Source organism: Pelecanus crispus, chromosome 1 (assembly GCF_030463565.1).
Source record: "Pelecanus crispus isolate bPelCri1 chromosome 1, bPelCri1.pri, whole genome shotgun sequence".
Lineage (NCBI taxonomy): Eukaryota > Metazoa > Chordata > Aves > Pelecaniformes > Pelecanidae > Pelecanus > Pelecanus crispus.
The window spans coordinates 217,528,256-217,551,760 of record NC_134643.1 but is presented as its reverse complement, the minus strand read 5'-3'; the positions used below and the strand labels follow the sequence as shown (position 1 = coordinate 217,551,760).

Below are 23,505 nucleotides of genomic sequence, written 5' to 3'. Positions count from 1 at the left end.
TACCTACTCCATCACTTCACATCCAGACCCTTGGGAATGTGACCTATCCCAATCATACAGGATATCTGAAGAGGGGGAAAAAACACCGAGTTTATGTCTTTGACTCATGCCTCTCATTCTTACAACAGTTTTGTCTACCTGTTCTGAAAGATCATTTAGGAGACTGAGTCCCATTTCCAACTCATTTTTAACATTTCAGATACTGCTGGAAAGTCAGTTGACCATAATTTAAAAATGGGCTTTTAGGCATCTTCATAAGTTTGACCTCCAAATCTTTCCTACACTGCTGGAAGTCTGACCAAGGTCATCCACAGATAACTCAAAAGTTATTGGCTATATTATCTCTATTTCACATACCCATTATTCTACTTATGGAATACCAACTGCATATCTTACTTCAGCAATAGATTCACCTTTAGAAACTATCATGAAGATAACCTGAACAGCATATTTAGTCATGGTCCATTCTGTGTATATTGGGTTTGCATGGCAAGGTTTCCATAGCAGAGGGGGCTACAGGGGGGCTTCTGTGAGAAGCTGCTGTAAGTTTCCCCTGTGTCCGATAGAGCCAATGCCAGCCAGCTCCAAGATGGACCCACCACTGGCCAAGGCTGAGCCCATCAGCGACAGTGGTAGTGCCTCTGGGATAACACATTGTGGTGGTTTGACCTTGGCTGGATGCCAAGTGCCCACCAAAGCTGCTCTGTCACTCCCCTTCTCAAACTGCACAGGGGAGAGAATATATAACAAAAAAACTCATGGGTCAAGATAAGGACAGGGAGACATCACTTAGCAATTACCGTCACAGGCAAAACAGACTTGACTTGGGCAAAACCAGTTTAATTTATTACCAATCAAAACTGAGTAGGAGAGAGGAGTGAGAACATGTGTAGGGTAATGAGAAACAAAACCAAATCTCAAAACACCTTCCCCCACCCCTCTCTTCTTCCTGGGCTCAACTTCACTCCCGATTTTCTCTATCTCCTCCCCCCAAGCAGCACAGGGGGACAGGGAATGAGGGTTGCGGTCAGTTCGTCACACGTTGTCTCTGTCACCCCTTCCTCCTCAGGGGAGGACTCCTCACACTCTTCCCCTGCTCCAGCCTGGGGTCCCTCCCACGGGAGACAGTCCTCCACCAACTTCTCCAACGTGGGTCCTTCCCATGGGCTGCAGTTCTTCATGAACTGCTCCAGCGTGGGTCCCTTCCACAGGGTGCAGCCCTTCAGGAGCAGACTGCTCCAGTGTGGGTCCCCCATGGGGCCACAAGTCCTGCCAGCAAACCTGCTCCAGCGTGGGCTCCTCTGTCTATGGGGCCATGGGACCACAGGTCCTGCCAGGAGCCTGCCCCAGCGTGGACTTCCCACGGGGCCACAGCCTCCTTCAGGCACATCCACCTGCTCTGGAGTGGGGTCCTCCACAAATACCCACCTGCAGCCTGTGTGATGAACTGACCGCAACCCCCATTCCCGGTCCCCCTGTGCTGCTTGGGGGGAGGAGACAGAGAAAATCAGGAGTAAAGTTGAGCCCAGGAAGAAGAGAGGGGTGGGGGAAGGTGTTTTAGGATTTGGTTTTATTTCTCATTACCCTACACATGTTCTCACTCCTCCCTCCTACTCAGTTTTGACTGGTAATAAATTAAACTGATTTTCCCCAAGTCGAGTCTGTTTTGCCTGTGACGGTAATTGCTAAGTGATGTCTCCCTGTCCTTATCTCGACCCATGAGCTTTTTGTTATATTTTCTCTCCCCTGTCCAGTTTGAGAAGGGGAGTGATAGAGCAGCTTTGGTGGGCAACTCGTGTCCAGCCAGGGTCGATCCACCTCACTGTGTATGAGTGGCTCACTGGATGACCACATTTTAGGTAACCAGTGAATACAGCAAAGTGCGGTGGGATCGCACTGCATTCAGCAGCTCAGTGACTAGGTATCTGCTCACAGCTAGGCTGACATCAACCTTTGGCTTGAGTCCACACAAAAGTTCCAACATATATATTTTTATACACATACACATGCTGGTACTATTATGCAATGAAGCTAGGCATACTATTTATCTAATAAAAGGACATAAACTTCTCCTTTATACCATCAGCCAGAGAATTAAAGGCAGAAGAGATGTCTCTTTCTGCAGACAAAGTCTTCCAGCACTCATCTGATTCTTTCCTTTTAAGGGCTGGATCTCAGCCACAACTTAACATCTCAGTCTGATCTCATTTCTTTTAGTTTTGTGGTCTGACCCTTGGCATCTTACCAGTCAAGACAACATCTTGTCTGGGTGTCTTTGGCCAATATGGTCCTTTCTAGGAAATTTCTTCCAGACCTCTGCTGTTGCTGACATCTTGATGCCTCACACATTAGGCTCCTTCTTCTACAGTGTCTTATCTAAACACAGATAAGTACCTACTTTCTGATGGATCTGGAGGCAGTCTGTTCCTTAACTATGCCCTGTCTTATAAATGCCTTTCTTGGCTCTCGGTGTCCTACCTGGAGAGAAAGGGAGAAGACACTGGGCCAGCCACAGCCATCATCTGAAAGCACTGGAAGTGCTGACAGTAGACATTTTTAAATAGCCAAAATTTCCCACTGATATTCATAACTAATCAATCTGCAACCCAAATATGCTTATTCTTATTTCTGTCTCTGTATTCTGAAGTCTTGGAGACTCTCTTGGAGAATCTCAAAGCATGTCAATGCCAGGTGTGTTACTACCAGCATGATGAGAATACTAGAAAAACAAATTCACTCCTTACTTAGGACAGATAAATTCTCTTGCACAATGGGGCCAAGAAAAACTTAACTGGACACGTGCATACAACATAAACAGAACTTTAAGTAATCTTTCCATTAAATGTTTCCTGTTACATAACACTTTATACCCCATTTTCTTATTAAGGATTTATTTTCCACTAATTAAATGATAAAACCGCTGGTGAGAGTTCAGCAGCAGCTGCTTTGAGATCTTCTAAATGTTGCACTACCATTTGACTGAGGAAGTAAAGGAGCATCTCTTATTTAAATAAGCAACAGGGGAAATGCAGAGAAGCAGGTCATTACTCTGAAATTAATCTGGTCCAGGGGACATTTTGAGAGAAGTCCACAAATGTTATGGGTCTCATGTATATCTCAACAGAGATCTAATTTCAGGATATCAGTGTAGGGCAAAAAGAAAAAAAAAAATACTGGATAATGAAGACCAGCAATTGAATTCCACTGTCATTCCTGGCATACCTCTTATACATATGTTACCCTAACCAGATCCTGCCTAGCTGGTGAAATGTGGAGAATCGAGAATCGCTCCTAAAGGTATGAAGGGCATAAGCACAGGCCTGAGGGAAATTCCTTGCATTTTGCACAAGTAGCACTAACTTTCACTTGGATATACAGACTTACAAGCCAACATTTTAGGGGAAAAACACAAGCAAACAAAACACAAGCAAAATAGCAAAGGAAATTTTTCCAGAAATTACCGCAGTGATGTGACAATAGTCAATATACTGTTGGGATGCCACTTAGCAGAACTGCACTTAAGCCTACTTGAGGGCTATCTGAAATACGTATGATCTCAGAAGGGACTAAGCAATTCCTGGGAAATTTGAATGCCACTGCATACCACTGATATGATCAGGAATTGAAACATGAAAAACTAGATCTGGTCACTGCAAACCAGTCAAGCACGGTGCATAATTCCATGCCAGAAATTCAAGAAACAACCTTCAATTAAATATGTATTTTGGTCAGATTGCTCCAGTTTGTGGCCTATTAGCCCCATCTGGCCTGCAAAAATATTTCTATCTGCCCACTGTGTCTTCCTCTGAGGGAGTAAGGAACAGTTGTTTGGACAGCAAATGCAGTCAGAGGAGCCAAGAGCCTCCTGCTGTGCCTGCATGTGGCCCAGCACAGAACAGCCAGAAGTCACTGCTTCCAAGTGTGAGAAAGAGAAACGGGGAAAAAGCTGCAGAAATATTGCTACTGCATTAACCCACTCCACAAGACTGCCTGAAGAGCCTGATTCCAAGGATAACATGATCTCCCTGGAAGATTTTGTTGGATGTCATAAACATGCACTATTTAATCCCATTTTACTATGTGGATAATTTATAACTAAAAGAAATGTGACCCTGATGCCTTGGTGGAGGTGGTCAGTTAGGAACCAATCCTTCTTTTATTCAAGTCAGTGGAAGAAAAAAGCCCCTCCTGATGTTGTATCAAACAATGCAGTAATGAACAGAGCAGCAATTCAGTCATGGACTTTTGCAGAGGTTATGCAACTTTCACTTCCTGTCAACATGTTCCTCCTTTCATTTGGTAGTACTGAAAAGTTCTGAATAAAAGCAGTTCATTATTGCAAATGCAATCTCACAGCATTCAATAAAAAGACAGACAAGCCAAGGTGGGTAAGATGACTTTTTCTTTCTTGAGTTGTGCCCCAGATATATCACACTACCATGCTATGCTCTCCTATCCCTCCCAGTTTTAATTTAATTAACATGAAGGAAGGGAATGGAATTTTACTAAAAGTTTAGAAATTCCCCCTTCAGGCAAACTTATTCAAATAACGAGTTGTTCTTTTCACATGTATTCATTTCCAGTCTTATGAGTGCTCTCAGTTAGTCTGGCACAATTTCTTAGCTCACAAACAGAAAAAAAAGGCTCCTCAAAGCAGAATATATCACAAAAAATAGCACAGCACATTACTAAAAAGCTTCTTACAGATAGCTGGTGAACATATTTTCTATTTAAAGCACACTTACATTCTACAGTACAGCAGTACAGAAATATCCTAGCAAGCACCAAGACAGCTTGTTCCAGCACTGGACAATGCAACTACTCTAACATGGGGCTGAACCTAAACCAAGGAACTGTGTCTCAGGGACACAGGCAGCTGTACTGCTTTTGAGACCCAAGTTATTATTTTCCATAAGGAACTGCATACTGATGTGTGGAGACACCTGCCCACATCTCTGTTGGACTTGGGCCTCAGTGCCATGCTTTACTGCAGGGTGTAGGTGCCCTTAGAAAAGTTTAATGCTTACCTTGTACTTCACCACCCAACTGTAAATGCTGATATTATATTGTAGCTTTTTTCCCCAGGCTCTTTGGGAACTACTGTTGAGACATTATCAGGGATATTTGTGGAATAACAGAGGGATAGGGAAGTTAATTCAAGAGCTTGTAGGAAATTTTAATTAAAGAAGTATCAGCATTTGCAAGCTGAACAAAATGCTTGGATATGAAGTACTGCATAGAGCACAGAAAGTAAAGTCCTAGTCTGACTGAAGTTTGTGGCAAAACTCTTACCAATGTCAACAGAGTAAGGATTACACCCAGCAGTGTGAGATTTTATATTCTTGGAGCAGTATTCAGTTTGTTACTAGGACCCAGGCATAGGTATCTTTGTGTGAGCATACTAGGTCCCTTATACAGTCAAAAGAGATGCAGTCAATACAGTTAATGGAGCCTAGAGAGAGATTCGGGATGTGATGAATTGCTCTCTATGCCTACAGACTGTACTGACTCAATTAACACAACCTTAGAGATCACTGTCCCTCTGGAACAGCTGAAGGCCAAGCAGAAGTTAAATGGCATTAGACACCTAGCCTGCGGCATCCAAATCCAGACCTAGAGCTCCTCTGAGAAAATTTGAGCTCAGATACCTAGCTCACACACAGACACCTACATTTAGACGTCTTTGGCTGGAGATGAATCCCTCCCCTGATATCCTATGAAAGCCCATGTCACTGGCTTCAATAAGTTTTGGATAAAGCCCTCCAAAATCAAAATAAAATCCAGTAAACAACCCTCCTCCCACACTCGTTCTTCTCTTTAACTTGTCCTACTAAAACCACAGCTCAATACTGCCATGATGGATACAGCCTGAGAACTCCAAGGAACCAACTGTCTGATGGCTGCAACAGTCTCCTTACGCTCTTCTGCTGCTGTAACTCTTATGCACCAGAGAGATGCCATCACCTCCCTCTGATAACCCACAATACCAGCCTCCACCCCCATGTGATAAATATTCAAACAAGTGCCTTCATGTTCCTCCCACACCGCTCTTCATGCCTGCGAGGAAATCGCTGTAAACATCTGCAGAGCTATTTCATTATCTCCCTTCAAATTCCTTCTTAAGAATCCTCTTTCCTCTAATATCTAAAAAACCAATAAACCAGAAGTTGGAAGTAGTTAGACTGCTAATGTGCTCGCCGTAGCTCAGTCATATTCTGTCTCACTCTTTCCCTGAATTTTGCTGTCTGATTGTATCCATCTGTTGTCTCCTGTTCTTCTAGTTTAAGTTGGTTTGGTCAGGACAGTCTCTGCTGTGTGATTGCATGTATCAGGATGGCTTCCTGATGCAAGACTGGTTCTTCAGGGCACTAGGATAATACAGATAAATGAAGAATTACTGGAAACCATCCAAATCTGAAACTTATATCAGAGGCCATCTTTCATATGGTAGGCTTGCCGAAAGCAAAACTGATTACAGAAGTGTTCCGGACCACTTTGGAGTGACTTAATTCAAGGCTCAATTCACAGTTTTCAGTAAAAACCTAGCTACAACAAATTGCATGATTTTATTTTTCAAGGAAGCTGCACTGACTACTATTGAAGATTTTCAGATATTTTCTGTAGCAAAAATCAAGACGGCCATTTCATCTTTTGAAGTCAACATATGACACTTTATGTCATTATTTAAACCTCAATTAACAAGTGTACACTCTGACACTATTTTTCCAGAGGGCTTGTGATTACTGACAGCGTTTCAGTGCCAACAGCATTTCACAGACAAAGAACCACCACTGAACAAAGCACATCATCCCTGGTTTGTATGGATTTCCGAAACTACAATGGCTTTCAAGGTTTAAAAGTGTAACAAAATGTGACATCTGGCATGTGAGATCAGAGATTCCCATGTGTTCTCCTGACATTATGAAGGATGATGTTTTCATTAAAGAAAACAGCAGCCTCTTAGACAAGTAAGCTTGCAAAACCCAGTGGGTCCAATTAACTTCATATACTATTTTGCACAAGATTGCAAAGTGTTATGATTCTAATTCAGATTTCATTAGGCATCCTCTTATTTTTTTAACGTCTTGAGTTTAATTTCTGATTGATTATTCATATTTTTTTCCTTTTGACTTCAAACGTATTCTTACAATATATACTAGAGCTTGTAGAAGTTTCCTCCTCTCCTCTACAGAAGTTGCTTCCCTTATCAGTTGGTGAAACATCCAATTATAACAACCTAGATGGCTCAAAACCCAATAGAATCAATTAGCATCAGATTTTCTTCTCATAGAAACATGCCAAATCATCATTATTTTTAAAGTTCTAGAAAAGCCATTGGTTTTAGTACATCTCAGTTCCATTTATTTCTCCCTGGCTGGGCAAAACAAAACAAAATCACCCATTCTTCAGCTTTTTGTACTTTCAAGGGCCCAGAGATGACTGAAGAAGAATTTCTATTTCTACAACATCCTTAGCAAGAGAAAATACGTTGAAGGCATGATGACAAGTACAAGAAAATGGAAAAGCAGAGCAGGCACCTGCATTTTCATGGATAAGGCTCCTTCTGTAAACCCTGAACTGAGATCCATGGTTTTCTGTGAGACACGGTTCAGGTTCAAGGAGAAGATCCCACTGGAGTAGGCTGGAACACTACAGCAGCAGCAGTTGTACAACTAATTATGTGGATCTAGACTTGTAACAGAGGAGTGAGGAGGATGGTGGAGGAGGATAAAAGAGCCTCATAACTATGAATGGAAATTTCAAAAAAGCATAGAGATAGAACTTCCATTGAAGGCAACAGGAAACAGACTTGCACAATGGACGGATACCCTTGTAAGCATGGCTCTTCCTTGTTCAGGACTCCTAGAGCAATCTGAAGGTAATCTCTCAGACCAAGTTCATTTTCCTCAGAATTGAATAAAACTGTCTAAACATTGCCTAAAGTATTTATGAAGAGCCCATATTTCTTATTATTCATTGCTGACTATCATGGGAGAGAAGCAACAGTTTAGACCATTCACTTCATTAAAAAGGTCTGTAAAGGCACTATGAGAACTACAATCAAGTATCATTATGTATTCAGACAACTTTGTTCTCTGAACGTGCATGTAATTTCTGTACCAAATTCTTGGGTCAATATTATTAATTAATGTTGTATTAATTCTTCTCCATGGCAGCCTTTTTACTGTCATTTTTATAAAATGTTTCCAAAATGTATTCCTTTGATTAAAGATCAAACATGATTTAATTTTATTATAACAAGAAATCCAATTTTCTACTTATTTCTGTACCAATTACAGTATCTATTTTGTGAAGTGCCTTGCCTCTCTGTAAACTTGTCTCCCACCAATTTTGCCTGGGCTCATAAAGTAAAAGACAAGTATTTGTAATGACTGCACCACTTATTGTAACTTGCCTTTTGAAAATTTAGTTTGTTATGTCATAACGTGATAAGATGCTGCAGATCAGCAACCACAAGTAGGTTGAGCGTGTTGGTGATGTTTCTCCACAACTCATTCACTGGCACAGTAATTATCTGTCTATCTCACTGCAAACAGTATTTCTGTTTTAGAGTAATCCACTTAAGTATTTGGCCTTTTGTGTCTTACAAGATTTACTTGTAAGAAGAAGTAGCTTTTTCTTGCCTATACTGTTCCTTCTGGTGGTCATCTCAGAGTTGTCATCTAGCAGATGGCATGGGTTCTTCTCACAAGCAGTGCTGATATTAGCACTGAGCCCTCTTCCTCACTTGGTAAATTATACTAAGACAGGATATCCCATGTTCCCATGTCAGTGGAAATATCTGCAGCATCAGTACCTCAGGATACTGTGGGAAACCTGAAGCAACTGAAGCATACTGAAGCAACCAGACTGCAGATTTCAGATGCCGATGCAAATTTTTTGCCTCTAATTATTATATATTAACCAACACTGGAGGTCTAATGCAGTTCCTCAGTCAGGGTTTGGGTATTTTCAAGTTAAGTAAAAAGTCTACATGGGAGTTTTGGATTCAGGAACACCTGAGTTAGTACATGTATGAGTTGTAGTAGTCCCCCACCCCTGGCAGCTGCTTTGCACTTACAAATATGTTCGGGGTGGCATATTATACCAAAGTCAAAATACTTTTTTTGATAGAGTAGACTGGGGGAAAAAGATGACCACTCTAACTAGACATCCACACTGCCAGTAGGTTTTCCTGGTCAAGCTCCAAATACCCCTTAGGTCTGGGGAAAGAAAAGTTGACACCTGCTGACAAACACCAAGGATGCCAAGTGCAGAAATTAAAATCCTAGCTAGGTATCTGCAGAAACAAAAGGGGAGGAGAGAAGCAGCTGACTAGAGTGCTGGAAGATGTAGTTGGCAGCAGATCAATCTGAAGACAAGGCCAGGCATATCACGAACTGCTCCGAAGGCAGCCCTTTCAGGCTCTTTGGACTAGATTAAGCAGAGATGAAGAATTCAAAATTAAGAGTATAAGAAGAAAAGAAGAAAGAAGGACAAATTGCACAACAAATTCTGCAGTCAGAATGAAGTAGTCAGTCCTGCAATAAAATGGGATCCTCAGTATATAGTAAACCTAAGCACAAATATGCCACCTAAAATGTAATAAACCGCCAAGAAAAAATTTGCCATATCTCATTGCTGACTCCTGACTGTCTTAAGGTGTATGTTTGGGTAAGCAAAGTGACTTAGTCCAGTCACAAGCCCATTGTTTCTCTGGAAAACCCTCTTTGTAAGGAAATGTCTCTCACAGCTACACTTCCTTTAAGGAAAGATGCTCTCCATGAGCCTCATATCCTATATAGGCCAGTGAATGTGCCTACAGAAGTAGGTTCCTTTGAGGGCAGCTTCATGAAGCAAATAATGACTGGCTTGGGGGTTTGTAAAATATCTTCTCTTGAACTTAGCTGCCAGGAAGCCTAGAAAGAAATACTCTAAAAATTCTTCAGACAGTTGAAGAGTGACATCTGCAAGGTAATGAGAAGGCAACTTCAAATGTCTTCCAGATGGTCAGTGATGGTCAGACAATATCATTTCTTTAGGCAGACATCCTCTTTTCTGGAAAGGGATATTGAAAACTGGCAAGGCCAAAATGGAAAGAAAGAGCACCTGTTGAATGCTAGAGTAGTTGCAGTAAAATGGCAGATTAAGGATGAGATCATCCAACTTGGAGAGGGAATTTCTGAAGTCAACATAAGCCTATAGATGAGTCTGCATACAGATTCACAGGCAGAAACTTATCAAGCTACCGGAGAATATACTGCATTACATCATAGATGAGTTCAATCCAGCCCTCACCATCTAGAACTCTTCATTGTTTTTCTCTGAATATGCTCCAACTTCTTATTTCAAGTTCTGTTTTTTAGAGTGAACAGCCCATTATTGTCTGCACTGTGCCTTTTTCAATCCTGCCAATGCTCTATATAATGGCATCATTGTTCATAGGTGGTAGTGTCATTATTACTACCTTTCTAGACATACAAAGATGCCTCTGTACAGCCCTCTGGCCTCTTGGGTTATTCAAAATAAAGAATTTTTCATCCCTTGAATTTTTAAATTCCTCCAAGCTCTTACCTTCATATGTGCTGTAAGAGTATTAATGATAACATAGTCTTATTTTTAGCATTTCTATGAGTTTAAAGAAGTTGAGAAAGAACAGGTGACCCCAAACAAGACAGATGAGCAAGTGACTTGGTGAGAGACAGAGAGAGAGGGGACTAGTGTTTAAGTACTTCAAATATACAATCCTTCTCATAACCCTTCCCACCCTTACTTTTCATAAAAATCCTGAGGGTTACAAATCACTGGGTGCAAAACACTACTGTTGGACAAGGTGACTGTAAGGCACTGAAGAGAACAGAGGCTGGACATCACAGCAGAATACATCTGGCACAGAGTCAGGGTCTAATCCAAAAGGGCTTTTCCTGAGGGTCCAATACCAGTTCCTACTGACCAGGTCCCCTTAAGGTGCTCTGTGTATGCACAGAGAAACCACACTGTGTGTGAGTAGTCTTGCCATTCTGGAGAGGCACAGTAAATCTTGACTCGTGAGACTTCTTGCATAAAATCAGTGTCCTGCAGCTCCACACTGGTCAAGCTGATCCCTGTCATGTTCGTTGTCTTTGTGAAATGCAGATCACAGGACTGTGCCTCAGGTCTGACCTCAACTGCCAGTTTTGATCAGTCAGAGAGGAAGAGAAGCCTGGCCTTGTAATCCCATCTCCCTCATGCTGATCCACTGTCATTTTTGGAATGTCATTTACATCCTCAGCTATGCTCTTCCTTTTGGTGAAACCAGGTAGCAACACTTTCTCAGACCTCCCCTTCACAAGATAAGGAATGTTTAATTTAATAGGTTTAATACTCTGATACACACAGACAAAAGGTTGTTATAAAGTGCTAAGAATGATCCTAATATTCCCCCCACCCTATGTCACTGTTTCTTCTTTGATGATGATAATTTCTCTCTTGGTGAACTGTCTGACATTTTTGCCTATTCCAACTCATCTTCCTTTTCTTCCACCCACCTCCTGAAATTTGCCAGATCATTCAGAAATTTCAATCCACCTGCTCTGAAATATACTATCCTCCTTAGCCCAAAATCATTGGAGGATTTCATTAACTTGGTGTTTACATCCCCCTCCTTATCATTCATTACTTGACATATTGAAAAGAACAAGCCCCAAGATGAATTACTGCATATTTGATACCTCACCCCTTTTAGAACTGTCTGCTTAAGAACTATTTGCTGCTTGCCACCTGTCAGCACTGACTTTTTAATTTTTTCTTTTTAATACACTGTGCTGTATTTTTATTTAGACAATAATTTGCTAAACTCTCTATGGAAAAAAAATTATCTGATTCCAGGACAAATCAAACGGCAAAAATGCCACTGAATTCCATGATACCAGGATTTAATTCTACAGGACTGAAAGGTATGTTGTCAAGCAGATATCCACTATACAAGTGGATATATATACCAAGTCTACTTTTTACTATTTATCCTACTGTGGTAACTATATTTTCAAGTAAATACACCAGGACATGGGCAGTACACAATGGATGAAATCCCAGTTCTCTAGGTTTTGTCTATCTACAAAACCTCATTTTTTGAAGAGCTCACTCTGTATCCATCAGCTGTGATCAGTGTGTTAGGTGTTCCACATACCATTTACTTTCTTTCCACTTAAGGGTTCCCTTAACAATTGTAATTTAAACAAACTGTAAATTAAATATTGGACTGACAGGTGAATACTTTCTGGTTGTTCCTGTCTGAGATTCTGAAACTGCTTTTATGTTTTTCCTAATGGTTGCATTCATCAACCATTTGCTAAACCACCACCACGTTTCTAATTTTATCACTGCTACATCTATTGTCAAAGTGTCCAAAGGTACCTAATCAAAAGGTACTTTCCCCCTTGCGGTAGGAACTTTACAAAGAACACAAAGAGGAAGGATAAATGCAGCAGCTCAGGTGCTGTGCTGGCATCCAACCCACTCTCTGCCATACCTTCCTTAGGAGAACTTGGGCAAGTCAGTTTGCCACCGTGTGACACCATCTACCTGTTACACCGGAACAGTTATATTTCCAAACAGAGAAGAGCATTGCAACAATGACTTCATTAAAAGGCCCATAGATACATCTATAATGGTGGCCATAAACCTCATCAATACATGGATCACAGCCCTTAATGAGCAAATAAAAGGAAAGGAAGGACAACATTACACAGAGGAGTGTTTCCAGAGATTCATTGTTTTATGGTTTCATCTGTCTAACTGATGGCTTTTATCTGCAGACCTGACTGATACACAGTTTAAAAAAAGGGTAAGTGATAGCTTTGTATCTCATTGAAGAAGTCTTTCCAAGACAAACAAGTGTAAAGACGACTGTGGTAAAGGCACCAGCCCTGTTATTTCCTTGTTAATTCTATTTCATCAGTTCAGTTAACCTTACATGACAGTGTTCAAATACTTGAGTGCATAGAGTTTTTTACTACCTGTGACCCAGTGATAATAAAACCGTACATGATTTAGAAGCACTTCTGATATATTTTTTTTCTATGAAAAGGTTTTATGGTTCAACGTCCCTTGAACTTTCACCTTCCAAGAGACCTTAAAGTGCAGAGAAAAAAAAAAACCCCAGACTCAGCAAAATCAAGACACCTTTTTTTTTTTTTTTAATAGATGCTAAATATTTCAGTCATGAGTCTTCTCCTTGGACATCATAAGAAGGATGGAACAGGGGAACGAGCCAAATTTAATTGGCTTTTAATTGCCAACACATTTCCACACGGTGGAGATGCTATTCACTGGTGACAGAATGTGAATGCAGGGCCAAATAACTAACAACAGAGTTAATTCAGTGAGGAGGGTTCATCTGACCATGTATAGCTGGCATAGCCAATGCAGAAATAAATGGATTTCTTAAGCTCTGGTGATGCTCTTCAGAGTTGCTTTCAGCCAACCTGCTCTATTTTGCTATCAAGCGACTTGAGAGAACCAGCCCAAATCTTGATAATCACTGTTTGCACCAACCCCTTAAAGTGGATTTCTTAATTGTAGTGCAAATCTGCACCAAGAAAAAGAAAAATTAACCACCAACCACTACACAGCTAGTTATTGCCATCTAATAACGTGCAGGCAAAATGCACACAGACACACACAAAAAATGCATTCAAACAGGAAAGTACTGCTGCAGATGGGAAAGCTACAGAAGTTCCCCATCTCAGAAGTGCTGCTTGTGCTGACTCTGAAAGAGGGAAGCAGGGGCTAAGCCCCAGGGGACAGCCCTTCTGCTGCACTTAGAGCTTGGAATTAGATGCTCAAGTGCGTGTTAATGGCACCATGGGTGAAAGAAGCCTTGGGGATGCCAAACGCACAGCCTGTTTTGTCCTGGGGACACAGTGATCCACAAATAAATTAGCAAGACATTCCTTAAACCCTCCTCCCCAACAGAAGACAGAAGGAGCTCAAGTTGTCTGTCAGTAGCAGCATCGCTTGCCTGTCACAGCAGAGCAGTCCCCAGAGGCTCTCATTGCAATCAGAGCCCTATGCAGCTGAACAAGCTCATTTTATTTTGCTCTGCCGATCCCATAAGGTAAACCTGTTCTTTTGAATTAAGGTATCTTTCTCCGTGTAATATGTGGACTGTGCACAAAACAGAAAGCTACAGCTGTCTTTTCCTCCCCCCTGCTCTCCTTCCCTCCCTCCTTCCATCCTCCCCATCAGACCACACAATATCCAGCATCACTGCTCCCTTTCAAGCCATTCAGAAACCAAACTTTTATTAGAGTTTTTTCTTTTTCTTCAGTTGACCAGCAAGTTTGACATATGTGAGCTGAAGCAAAATTTCATGTCATCTCCCTGAAACAAAACAGGGTTGACAGAGAGGCTGGCATGTAATGATTGTCCTTCATTGAAAGTTTGCTTTTTCTTGAGGGAAAGCAGAATAGCATTTCACTTGGAAATAACTTAGATATGTAACCAATGGCTTTTACACTCTTCAGATCAGCTGTGATCTTTCAGGACAGCAGCCCCTGCCCTTCCCACTCAGAAATGCTGGCACAGCAACTGAATTGCCTAGTGTATCGCCCTAACTAATGGATTTTGGTACATTCTAGTCTTTCTTGCAGCTTATACTAAAAATTTATGGAAAGCCTGATTTCAGTTCACAACTTTGCCAGATTTTATCTTATACCAGCTTCAATGAAGATTCAGTTTCCTAGATTTGAGCCAAGTGAGTGGGATCTCTCCAGCACACTTCAAACTCTTACCGATGGAGCGATTAGCTGAAATCCTAGAACCACTTCCCTTGAAAACTGCAGTGGCAGGAGATACTCTCGGTCTATTCTTAAGATCACAGAGTTTCATCTTCACAGTGCACAAAAGCCCACTACATCAGGTTTATGACACCTTCACAAGATGACATTATATCTACATGATTTGCCTTATACGAATTGAAAATACATCTGGGGATGAAGCATGAGAAAACAAATGGCCCAACTGTGCCACCATCTCTTTAGCCTTGCTCTGGTATGAGTACCATGTGATGGAAAATTGTCACCGACCACTGCCATTGCCTTACTTCCCCTCATAACATAAGAAGTATGGCACAAAAAAACCCCTACAAATAGCTTTCAAAGTATTTTGAGATTTTTGAGGCGATGCAAATACTTTTATTTTGGAGAAAACACTGGAAATAAGTGCCTGCATTTCAAATATTGTTTAGGAAGCTTCAGCTATCCATGCAAAAAAGGACAATTTAATCTATTTTAAGACCTTCAGAATTAGTTTAGCAGAGGGAAATCAATATAATCAAGAAATTCAATCTTTTATGGTAATTTGTCTAAAAGAGGAATTAATCATACATTAAACATTCCAAGACTAGAAATCACCAACAGTAATGTATCTAAAAAACTATTTTATGCTGTAAAGATATGGTATACAGTGAAGCAAAATACAAAGCTATAATAAACTTAGGTAACATCACAAATCACCATGCAAGACCTCAGTCCTCAGCAGCACTCAGGCATTTGGCTTTTGTTAGACACTGTCAAGTACTTTTTGAAACCAGAGAGGATACAGAGAACACTTACACTGCCAGCTGTATAGGTTGTAGTATAGGTTACTGTTTCCATACTGGTCAAGTGGATTTGTGGTAGGAGGACTGACCCTGGTCCCATGTTTTTTTCTTGGAATACGCAGCAATTTTGCCTTATACAAGCTCCCACAGGAATGAGGCAAGTTCATTGCAGAGTTTGGTTCTAAATGAGTTTCAACCACACACAAACTTAATTTAAAGCTCATATTACAAAGATACCTTGACAGCAATGGATAATTAAATCATAAAGCAAAGCGTTACATGAAAGCTATTAGGCTCTAAAGCAAACACTTTTAGTATCTTTTTCTTTCTGGTTGGTGCCTACAACACAGCTTCTGTCATTGCTTTGGGGGGAGAAAAAATGTCACTACATTCATGATACAAAGTAAAAGCATTGCTAGTGACCTCACCCAACACGTGTAATACCTCACTTTAGGTGCGGTGCTTAAACTGGCAATTTTCTGACAAATCTGTAATCCACAAAATTCTTCTATTAAAAAACAACAACCAGGAACTCTGAATATCACCCAATTTATCTTCACCATCCAACAACTCAGTAAATATCTTCTATTCAAACCATTTTTGTGTTAGGACTTATCTACTTTAGTCTCCAATTCTGCTCATGAACAGCCTCAGCTAGCTGATTAGGCAACACTCAGAAAGGATTTGGCAGCTAATATCACAGACCATTGCTGTTCTGCAGCTGCTAACAATGTTTTCCAGCTGCTATCTGTCTGGCTGTTCAAAAGCACTTGTGATTCTTGCAAACCACTTGATGTGGTCATAGAAGAACTTTCCCTGGGGCAAGGCTTGGGCCACTGGGTACAATCTCCCAGCAGCCAAATCCTGTCCCCATGACTGAGGATAATCAACAGCTGGAATGTTGGATGAAATGGATTTTCTACCACTGCCATTTTTTAAAGTTTTGACAGTTACTTCTGAGCTACGTTCTAACCTAGATGCTGAGACATCTTCATTAAATGTGGTTGACGTACATTGTTTACTTGGGGATGCTCAATTCGGGGTGGTCCAGTTGGCATCCCACAGCCCAGATCTCCTATCCATTTCTCAGAAGAGACAAGGGATGGCTATTAGATCAACATGGGCCTCTTGTGCCCCTGATTATCACCAAGAGATTAAAGCCCAACTTGTTGCATGCAAAAGAAATGTGAAGTGTCTCCCTCACATATACTGAAGAGCCTGGCACTCAGAATTGAACAACTCCACCAGTGCCACCCACCAAAAGGTTGCTAAAACTGAAATCTAGGCTCATGTCCTGATGAGAACAAGCCATCCTTGCCCACTGTGTGCAAAACTATGCAAAACTAGAATATCGTAACTGTCTCCTTTGGCTTGAAGGTTTGTGCTCCCCTCTGCTCTTACACAGAGCATACCCCAGAGGCAGCAGCAGTGTATGCTGTTTACTGAGGTATTAAATGGCATGAAAAGGGACTTTTGGTACAGCTCAGACGTTTATCTAACAGTTTTCCTGCTGCTTCAAACCTTGTTTGGGGAAGGGCCAGAACAGCAATGAGTGTTGCTAGATTTCTGTCCTTAGAGACCAGGAAATATATTTTTGCTTATGTCTTACATGAAATATAAAGAAAGATATGGTAGGCAACTCCTTTTTCTCTCCCAGTTTCTTTCACATGTTTAGCGGTGAATATCATCCATTTTCCCCTTTATTATAGCTGGAATCTTCCTTTTCTCCCTTTTTTACCAAGACTCACTAACAAAACACCAATAAAAGATGCTGCCTCCTTTAACAGGTTCTATGAAAGAAAACAGCCTCCGGGGTCCTACACTGAAAGCATGGGACCAAAAATTAAATTGCTAATGTGCAGGTAGGCGTATAGGAGTGAATGAATGATGCTGTTCCCTTTTATCCACAGAGCCAAGGAGGAAGTCACTACTGCCAACAACCACAACTCTTTAGCACTTGTTTTTCAAGAGCCTGGTGCTTGGATTTCTGTAACTATGGTAATTGTGAAATTATTTTTTAAACTAATGTAAGACATTATTTTTAAAACTGTGTTAAAACTGAATATAAGGCCAGAAGCTATCATTGTAACTCTCTCTTGCATAATGAATCAAAGGACTTTACTAATAATTTCTGCATCAAACTACCGTAACTTCTGTTTGAGCTGTTTAAAAAAAACATCCTTCAAGACAGCTAGTGGCAGATAATTCCTCACAGTCTCACACCGCTGCTCAGTAATAGGCAGGTATACATCAATTAAATCAACAGGCTTTATCAAGAACTGTGCTTATGCTCCCAAACATCAGAATGAAAAACAGCTGTAATGTTTTGTCTTACACCATTCACTTTGAACAAAGCAATGATTTCATCTCCCAAATATTTTGAAAGGTTTAGGCATCTTTTATTTTCAGTCAGCCCTTTCTCCTTCTCAACTGGGAGTATTGCAGTGTTTTGCATAAAACAGTTCATGACTGCTAATGAGCCACAACTATGCTATGAGAGCTAAGTTAAACTTGCATTCTAGATTGCTTGGTACTTAAAAGAGAATATATACACACATGGAGCTTCAATTTTGCATGTACGTTGCTGCACAAATCTCTCAGAGGATACAGGTTTTTCCCCACATATCTATCTCTACATCTGAAATATTTGTACTTGTTTCTTCAAAGTTTCTTAGATTCCTGGTCTGAGCCCTGTTGAAGTTAGCAGCAAAAATCTCCTTGACTTTAAGGGGACTGGTTCACTCCGTGTTGTCGGTACTTGAGCTCGAGGCCTTTGGAAAGAGAACAAAAGTGTCTTTATTTTGCACTAGAAGTTACTGGGGCATTGTGCTGATACTCTAAACAAATACAGCCTCTGTCTCAAGGAATGTATGACCCACATTTGAGTTTAATATGCAATCCTAAATATTTTAAGATATTGACTTGGCCTTGTTTGATATTATGTGGATGTGTCCACACAGGTCTTTGTAGGGTATGAGCCCAAACGTGTAGTGCATAGTGTGAATTACTGTCCTCTTTCTTCCCATTTTCATTATGGTTTCAAGAAAATCTAGATCCAATAAGATCCAATACTTGCAATTTTAGTGACATGATTACTCCTGTAACATGATTATTTTTTTATAAACAGCTACCAGCCCTTAACCCATTGCCACTGTTGTTCTTACCACTTGTTAAAAATGTCAAATGACAGGAAAAAGCCCTTTTCTTATAGTGGAGGTTTTATTGCCATGGAGCTCAACCCTGCACTGGTCTGCAAACTCTGCAGGATAACCTGATACCACTGCAAGTCATATTAAATAAAAAGGATGAAAAATAAGAGACAGAATCCCAAACGACTAAAAAAGCCTACAAACATTATTCTCTATAAACAGCTTGACTTTCTTTTAAATGTCATTACAGATTCCTTAAGCAGGTATCTCTTTTTTTATCAAGTAATCAAAATTCTCTGAGACTCAGGTTTTCTGAGGGCTCACTGCTGCTGGCGAGAGTTAGCTTCCAGCCTGCATTTTGAAATAAACCTTGGAGCACTTCAAAACCAGTAATTTTCATGCTTAATGTACAATGCTACACAAAGCATTTAAAGTGCTTGTGTGGGCACTTCTGAAAGGCTCCTTCACTTGGCACTTTCCCATCTGATTTCAGCAATATGGGCAGGCCACGTGGTTTTTGCAGTGGAAAACAGGATACATGTTATTTTAGATGAGAGCGCCAATTGCACACAACTGAAAGGACTGCGGAAGACCTGATTTCTATTTCTGGCCTTGTCCCCAGGAGAGTTGTTCCTGGGTGACACTGGTAACTCACATCAGAGTCCCACGCCTCAGTTTCTCCTCTGTAACACGAGAACACCTTTTGTAAAACACTTCACAGAAAGCCTTTTATAGAAAATCACTCTGTGAAAGTTCTCCACCTCTTTTTAAAATTAAAAATCTCTTTGCCTTACAATGAAGACTGAGTGACGAATGCATAAGTCATGATTTTTCCTCTTATTGAACACCAAGGAAGATGTTGCCTTTGTTTCTAATGCAAACTGAATTGGGTTTCTAGGCCACAATCCTGCTAGCTGCTCTTGTGTGTGCTTAAATCTGGGATTTGGGGAATCTCAGTGAATGCACTGTCTGAGCATCATCACTTCCAGAAGCCACAACAAGTTAGACACAAATTATTTTTCTCTAAAAGGAAAAACATTCTTGAGACAGTTACAAATAAGATACAAATTTTATTCCTGGGGTATTATTTATGAAATATTATCAGTTTCTTGGCTTGGTTCTTGAGTTGTAAATTGGCATGGATCCATTACAGATCCATTATCATTAAAATGAGTAGCAATTGGGAAACAGATGGCACAATGGTTTAGGGCACTAACTTTCTGCCGCCTATTTGTCTAGACTACTCCATGATGAGAATTGAATAACACCATTTGGCTTTGTATGAGCTGAAACTTTCATCAGCTTTTCAAAGATGACCTCCAAAAATATATATTTGGAGATACATATACATATAAAAATCAGCATCCTGTATTTTTGGGTTTTTTTTGACATGAAAAAGACCAATATTTTTGTGCATGCACAAGTCTACCTTAATTTACTAAGAATATATGCCAAAGAAAGGTTTGCAAGTTTATGACAGATGGAAAGTAAATGTATTTGGAATACTCTGTTATTTCATTACACCTGCTAGGTTCTAAGTTCACTTTTTTCTCCAAAGTCCAACACTTTGTAACTCCATTTAAATAATAAGATAGTGCTCAATTTACATTGTCACCCTATTTGACTACAAAGAAGTCCTGTTATTTCTTTATGTGCACATTATGGAAACAGTTACCAAAATACTTCCTTAATTCCTGCCCATGTTTAAAAAAAAAAAAAAAACAACAAACCCTCACCCAACTTTGGAAAGGTTTTAGAAAGAGAAAACAAATTATTAGAGACCTTTTAAGTAAGCCTTACCCTGCGAGAAAGTTTTTTTTATTTAATTTGTTCAAGAGAAGGATAAGTTTTAAAATTGCCTCCAACCTCTTGTATGGAGGTATCATTTCAGACAGTACAGGATTTCTTGTTTAGCAAAAAATGGTATAGTGAGATGGCAGAGACTGGAAACTGAAGTTAAAGAAACTAATGATATACATACGTGAAGTAATTAACAATTGAAACAAGCTGATCTAAAGGCTTGTGAATTTTCCAGTTTTTAACATCTCAATTTAAAGACTGGATGTCTTTCTAAATTCATGCTCCAGTTGAACCAGAAGCTTGCTGCAGGGATTATCAGGTAATGCTCTACGGCTTATGTTAAGAAGGGACTCAAATTAGCTGGAACATAACAGCTCCTTCTGTTCTTAAAATCTGTGAATCATCCAAGAATGTTTCCACCAAACCCACAGAAGACAAGAATGAAGACTGCAAATATTTCTGAAGGGGGAAAATAAAGAAGCAAATAATCCCTCTAAAAAACCCACATACGTATTTGAGGTTTTCTGCAATATCTTGAAAATATAAAGTACAGCTGATGTCTCAAGTCACTTGTATAGAGAGAAATTTGCTAAAAAGCTGTAACGCCAGTAGCATTTCTGGCACATTGCTCTCAAGCGCTGTTTTGTGCAGTGTCAGCCTCTCTCCTGCCTTTTTCACCTACCAACATCGTTCCTCACTCTCATACTTCTTTTATCACTTGCCTTATCATTCTGTTCTTTTGGCTTTTTTTTTTCTTTTGACATTATCAGACCTATCTACAAGAGACACTTCTCTCTACTGTTGCAAGGCAATTGCACATCCTTCCCTCGCGCACACAGCACGGGTGAACAGGAGCGGAGTGGAGACAGCAGGAAAAGACCAAGACACCCAGCTGAGACAGAGTGATCCAGGCCCCCCCGCTGCTAGCACCCACCACCCCGTCACATGCTGACCCCTACAGCCCAATTAACAGCGTCTTCTTCAGGAGCAATCCTCTCTAGCCTATGTCAGCACCAGCAGTTCTTGCATTTTATAACTGAATCCGTATGATAAAACAGTAGGAATCTCATGAGCAAAGCGGGCAACCAAGGAAAGCATGAGCTTGAAACCAGCGTGACGAAAACTCCTGCAGAAATGTGCTAGGAATGAAACTCTGAAAAGGTTTTTAAGAGATTTAGGAGACATAATGCTCATTGTCAAAGTGATGAGTCAGGCTAAGACTCACTGCAACAAGTTTAGTTTTTTGACAGGCCTGATTGTGTTGGCATAACTCACCTCAGTGACTTCAACGTGCTCTTGGAGTGAGGGAAAGAAGGAACAAGCTGCAAGTACGTTTGTGATGTTGTTCGCGTGCAGAGGCTCTTCCCAGGCAGATACACTTGGAGGCTGCTATGTGCCCCAGCCCATTCGCCTGCTCACAGCTGCAGGTTTATTCTTAGTTTCAGGAATGTGAGTCCTCACGGACATGGCGATGCCTTCATGTCAGCTAGGAGACAGATTTTCTCCTCAAAACATTTCTCTCTGTGGATGGGTGGGTTTCCTGCTGAGGTGGATGAGGGGGGCTCTAGTGATGTCTGATTTCTGAACCATGCATTTCATCATCCACTTGGCGTATCAAAATGACTTGCCTGGATTAGACTGGTCTTGCTAGTTCAATAACCTGTAACTACGTGCCATGCAATATGTTTCATTAAGAAACTCTACTGTAGGCATTTATGGAGAACATAATTCCATATTCCATCATTTTTTCCAAGACACAGTTACATTGTCATGTGAGTGAAGCATAAGATAAAGCCAAGCTCCTTCTGCTGTGCAGCCTTGTAAAGAAAAGTGAGAGGATGCATATTGCAGATTGGGCTGACTGGATGGATGCTGTACCAATGTGCTGGCATAGTACTGCATCTCAGCCCACAGGCCACGATGAGAACTGGTGCTCATGACGCCATGCTACTTGCGGACACAGAGTAATAAGGAAGTTAAAGTGACATGCCATGTGGCATTACGAACCTTAATCTTTGTAATCTCAGGCCCCTCTATAATCTCCTCCACATGCCAGAGTAGGTATTTGCTCCTTGGCTAGGCCAAGACCAGCAGAATAAGCTCAGGCAAACACAAGGACAATAAAAAGATCCTGCATTTCTCCGCTCATCAACCAGGAGTGCAAAGCATGTTTCTTTGACACATTTACCCCAGCCAATCCAGAACAATGTGCATACGTATTCTAGAAAACTTCTTCCAGCCATTCCAGTGCACAGACATCTCTGAGAACAAACATGTGCCCAAAATTATCCTGCTGTTCCCTGGGAAAGAGTTCAGGTCTTAATATAATAAATGTACAAGAACATAATTCAGGCCAGAACATGAAGGTTTCTATTTCTGTCAAAAACTGATGGATTATCATTTGCTCATTTAGCATTTAATATTTATTACTATGACTGAATATTCTGAGAGATGCTGAACATCTTCCTATCCAACGTTCTTCCTTTGGACGTATGTCTCTTAAATATGTGCAAACTTTTGTCCTTTCTACCTACCAAGCCCTGCTTAGTCAAGCTATTCAGCTAAGTCATTACTAGAATTTCTCTCCCTATTTTTAACCTTCCATATTCTTAGGATTTACTTAAGCATCACAAGCTCCAGCTTGTGCCCCATGACAACATCTCATTAAAATGACCTTACTGCTGAGATCCTTATGTAGTACAACCAGCCATTGCTCAGCTGAAGTCAATGAAGGGACACTGATTTATGAGATCTGTCTGTTCATTATCTCATTCTGTTAACTGATCTTTCAATGCAAATGAACACAGGGAAGGGAAAAAACTGACATGGGAATAAGACAAAAATATGAAGATGAAAGGTTTTCTACCTTGCTGAACTCAAGTATTTCACTTGAAAGACTACCCCTCAGGAAATTAGGACATGTCAATAGTCAACCAGTTTCTAAATGACCAATAATAAATGATAAATTTCTGT

General features: G+C 40.6%; 1 protein-coding gene across 2 annotated transcripts in view; it reads right to left on the bottom strand.

Moving 5' to 3' along the window:
- The window catches only part of NOX4 (NADPH oxidase 4), a 112,704-nt gene that overhangs the window by 12,247 nt on the left and 76,952 nt on the right, over nucleotides 1-23,505 (bottom strand). The gene's annotated exons all lie outside the window — the stretch shown is intronic.